This window comes from Pinus tabuliformis, chromosome 2_2 (assembly GCF_031772625.1).
Source record: "Pinus tabuliformis cultivar Carrire ecotype Pingquan chromosome 2_2, CPIR1, whole genome shotgun sequence".
Taxonomy (NCBI): domain Eukaryota; kingdom Viridiplantae; phylum Streptophyta; class Pinopsida; order Pinales; family Pinaceae; genus Pinus; species Pinus tabuliformis.
Window position 1 is genome coordinate 592,470,165 of NC_142300.1, and position 5,239 is coordinate 592,475,403.

Sequence of the window (5,239 nt, forward strand, 5' to 3'; positions counted from 1 at the left end):
CTTCCCATCCTTTGTTTTACATCAACCAATAACCATCCATCAATGATATAAAGAATAATAGATACACAACAAAGGCCAAATATGTGCTTGTTGTATACCTATGTTCTAGGACTCATCTGACCTTACTGGTGGGAATCTACACCTATGTAACTATAGAATGTGCCCCTCCCTTCCTATGTAACTACAGGATGTACCCATCCTTCCCTTCCTACTCCTTTATAAATATGCAAATATGCGTGTGATGCTCTCATGTACTAGCTGAGATAGTTGTCGGCTCATTCCTACATGCTTATTATAGAAACTGATTCTCCTTGTGCTCTATCAGTTTCCAATTAGGTCAGATCAGTTCTATTGTTGTTTTTGGTCATTTTTTGTCATTATTGGTGCTATGTCTGGGAACCTTATTGTATAAGATCTTTGGAAAAGCAAGGAGTGAAGATTCAAGAAGTATGTATCTCCTACTTCTTTATTGGACTAGATAAGGACTCCTTAGAAAAGTATTAATAATGTTTCAAATCACTAGAAAGCCATGGCACTAACCTTTCCTATGTTGTAAACTCCTTTACATGGAAAAATGGCAATGAGAAGAATGTAAGGATTGACTTAAATCCAATTATGGGATGTGGTGAACAAATTATTCTAGGTCCTAACCTAATAAACCATTTTTCATGAGAAAAAAGGAAGTATTTTTTACTTTACATCAAATTGTGTATACTAATGCTACAAATGTTTGGCAGTGGGGTTGGGAATCAACATAATCTATCAATTTGGGTGGAGAATGGAAGGATTCAGAGGATTCCTTGATGTGAGCTAAAAATAATGTTACACGTATGTACACTATAAATTCAGGTTATATATATTTAATGGATATTTTTGGTCAAGAAGATATGTGATGGTGGAATAAAATACAAAAAATAAAGACACCTAAGAAACAAGAATCTTCCTATGGCTCACAATCAGAGATAAGGTTCCAACATGGGAAGGCTTACATAAAAGAGGAAGACAAGGACCCAACATGAGGAATGTGGAAACAATTACTCATTTAGTTATTCATTGTCCATATGCTTAATATCTGTAGAAATATCTAGAAAAAATAACTAGAATGGACAATGCTTGAAGAGGTACTTCGATGGAAGAATGCCTTAGATCTTGGTTTCAAAAATAGGAATTAAAAGTTTTTAGGGAAATTCTATGTCATGCTAAATGGGGTATTTGGCTAGTACGTGATGCCCAAATATTTGAAGGGAAACAAATTCAAACTTCCAAGGTTTACAATCAGGTCTATGGAATTTTTCATGAATGCAAAACATCTTCAAAGATAAGACAACAATGGCAGGCGAGAGACATATATATTGACAAATCCTCTCCATGAAGTTTCTTTGATGGTGCTAGACAAGGACAAGATAATTTTAGAAATGCAAGAGGTATTTTATTCCCATCTAAAGAGCCCCTCATCACATTCAAGGCTGGTCTGGGAATTGGGTCAAACAGTTATACTGAAATCATGGTCCTTCATCTTCTTTTGAAAAATCCCATGGACAAAGGGCTAGGAAACTGCATGTATATGGGAACTAATTGGTTATTCAATGGATGAAAGGGGAGATTAAAATTCAATGTATTAAACTGGAAGATTTTGGAAAATTAGTTAAAAGTGGCATCATCCTTGTTTACTGCCATATCACACACTCATGTATAATGTGAACACAATATGGTGGTTGGTGCACTTTCAAAAGAAGGTCAACAAGTTGAAGTTGGATTATCTATTTTAGAAGAATCTATCTTTGGTGCCTTGACACGGTCAAGGTCTTTTGTCTTTTGATTTGAAGGCTAGTGCTGAGGAGTCATTCTCATTGTTATTTGTTGTAAATTCTGCATTGTAAATTTCTTAGGATAGTCATGAGACTTACTTTTGGCAACAATCTTTAGAAGATAATCTCAAGTTCTTAACAGTAGAATGTAAGGGGGATTTCTTTGCTTTAAACTGTGATCTTTTTAATCCATATGTATCTAGAGGAAAAAATGAAAAACTTTTTTATGTTAATCTTGTTTTGTACACATGCCTAGAGCAAAAAAAGAATATGATTTCCATTCTTTCTTTTGAATAGAAATTATAATTTTTTTTGAGGAAAAAAAATTGATCTTGTACTATGATTTAGAAAATCTAGGCAGTAAAGAATTCAACTTAATATGTAGCTATTTGGAAAATTGTCATTAATTTACATGAAGTTTCAAGTGGAAAATATAAATCCTCTTGCAAAAAAGCCATTTAGTTCAAAATATGAATAAAACAAATCCAAGATATGTAACTTTTTGGCTAGATTAATGCATGAGAAGACAAATATATAGAACCAAAATTTGAAAAAAAACAGCATTCACATTTACAAACCATGACTAACTTCAACTATCATATTTCAGATTTGGAAAAACTTAACCCTTTCCTTCACTAATTCCAGAATGGATAGGAAATTGTGCTAAAGATAGATGGAAAAGAATGTGAGTGCAAAACATCCTTGAGCATATTGAAGAACTAACCAGCTAATACTTCTACAATTTTAGGAGATACTTCCATTTAAGAAAAATATATAAGAAAGCTAAGGAGATCTTATAATTTACATACCTGACTTGTCGAAGATATTCAAGTCCATCCTGAGGTGGTCTGGAATCAAAGTCAGGCTCTCCAACAAGGAACACACTATTGTCAAAATCATCCTGCTCCTCATATGGCAAATTAATATTTTGTTGAATGTTTTCAATATTGCATTTTGAAATCTGAAAAGGTAGCTCTTCATACCGCTCTTCGTTCGATTTTATCAGTAGCAATGTACCTACAAAATAGATTTTGACAAAAATATAAGATACTCATTGGCACATTGGCAATGATGTTCTAATGGAGATGGGTAAATAAAGGCAAGGGCTTCTGATGTGTTTCTTATTTTATACATATTAATCATTTAGGAAGGATACATAGAACACTAATGCTGAGAGAATTGTATCCTTGAACAAAATAAAAGTGATAATTAAGAAAAGTTTCATAACAGTTTCTGAAATTTGAAAAGGTAGCTCTTTGTAGCACTGTTCATTTGATTTTATCAGCAGCAATGGACCTACAAAATAAATTTTCACAAAAATATAAGATACTCATTGGCACATTGGCAATGATGTTCTAATGGAGATGGGTAAATAAAGGCAATGGCTTATGATGTGTTGCTTATTTTATACATATTAATCATTTAGGAAGGATACAAAGAACACCAATGCTAAGAGAACTGTATCCTTGAACAAAAAAAAAGTGATAATTAAGAACAATTTCATAACACACAAGAAAACTATAGACATTTAAACCACAAAACATAACATTTCTTGTAGATGTTTGTAATGAACCTCATGATGGTATGAAATATAAAGAATCTAAATTCATACTAAAGAATCTAAATATATAGATTCCTAGTATGAAATATAAAGATATTTCTACATGAAAAAAATGTCCATGCAGGAATAATCTAAATCTCATGATTTCAAATAGTAGAACCAAAAATTCAACTCAAGCAACATATTCCAAAAACCACATACAAACACACTCGTCAAATCTTGGAAAATTGACGAGAGGCATTTTTTACTAGGTTTTATTGAAAATCCTGATTCAAGTGAGAGAAGAGGCATTTTTCTTGAAGAATCGGAAATAAAAACACTTGTGCACTAAGATTTAGGATCATCCATTAACTTTAAGAACATAAACAAGCAAGTGTGCACAACATTTTCTAATATCTTAAGTATCTTCGAAGTTCAAGAAATTTAAGATTTGTTGACAGCTGGAAAACCTGTTGGCCTGAATAAAGAAGAAAATATGCATCCATGCAAACATCAATTTCGAATGGGCAAACCAAAATTGCAGATGCTAAAAATAGCATACGTAGGCATTCCTAGAATCTTAGAAAAACGAGACGAGCTACAACATCTAATGCATGAATTTTCCTTGCTCGCCCAACTTGCCTGTAATACATCTCTCTCCTCGAGAATCTTTGGAGGTCTTCCACAATATCCTGCTTCAGATCTGGTTCCAGAGCCAGAGTATCGAAAGTGGTTGGATGATCGAATACAATGGGTGTCCACAGCCTCTTTCGATATTCATAGTCCCCGTAACTAGATTGATTGATGTAAATCTTTCTGTAGCGGCTTCTAATCTCCAGCGCTTTGGCTTCGTCCATGATATGGGGAAGATACTCATCGAATATCTTTTGCTTGTGTTTCTTGTGAAACGTCAATTCGTAAGAGCATTTCTCATCAGAAGAATTTTGGTGGAACATGATCTGTTGTTTTCTCTCACTGCTGTGGAATACCCACCACATTTTGATGCCCTCATATTCATCTTCGATCTGCTCGTTTCTATCCATGCTGAACGTAAACTCCTTGTTATTCTGAGGCTTCTTCAGTTTTAATCTCTTGGCAGCAGAAGATGACCTTGCGCTCAGGTAAGTCTGCACGGCCTCATAAACTTCGCTCACCTTGATGCCATCGTTCTCCTCTATCACAACTGAGATGTAAGAAGACAGTATCCCTATGACCTTGCGCATCCATTTTGAAAACATATCGTAGAATTCTGGAGGCAGGTATTGCTTGGCTATGGTATGTATGAATATCACAGAAGCCATGATCGACCCCAAATTCGACCAGATCTCCATTTTTCCATAAACCTCGCTTCAAATGAAAAAAGGGGGCATTTTTCACATGATTTGTTTCATCCATGACAACTCAAACAAAGAAAAACACCGCTAAGAATTCTAAAATCGTCTCCAATATAAGTTGGACTAACCTTGGTCCTGACAACATTGTAGCAGTCAAGGGACCTCTTTTAAAAGGATTGGTGTAGGCTCGCCCTCTCTCTAGTCATCGTGAGTGGCAGATAGTTTTGGGGAGTTGTATGAAGCTAAATCCACCCTTCCCCAAGTTGTAATCATGGATTCAATTCTTTCGATTTGAGACCCCTCTCAGGGGGTTATTATGTTTGCAAGTGCAAGCTACGGATCTGGTCTCCTCCCTTGTAGCCAAGATTCAAGAATGGACCAGGATCCCCCTCTGCCTTATGCATCTCTTTTATGAGGGTTGACAACTTCAGGACACGAATAGGCTAAGTGAGCTAAACATACAAGTGTGGCTGCAAAAAAACAATAGATTTTGAATCAGAAACCTGACGTGCATGTACTCTCTATGTGGAAGACTAAATGTGGGGGTTGAAAATGCA

At 35.1% G+C, this 5,239-nt stretch overlaps 1 pseudogene; it reads right to left on the reverse strand.

The window, feature by feature from the left end:
* Positions 1–3,920: 3,920 nt before the first annotated feature.
* On the reverse strand, positions 3,921–4,649 carry LOC149194039 (AAA-ATPase At3g28510 pseudogene; annotated as a pseudogene).
* Between the last annotated feature and the right edge of the window lie 590 nt (positions 4,650–5,239).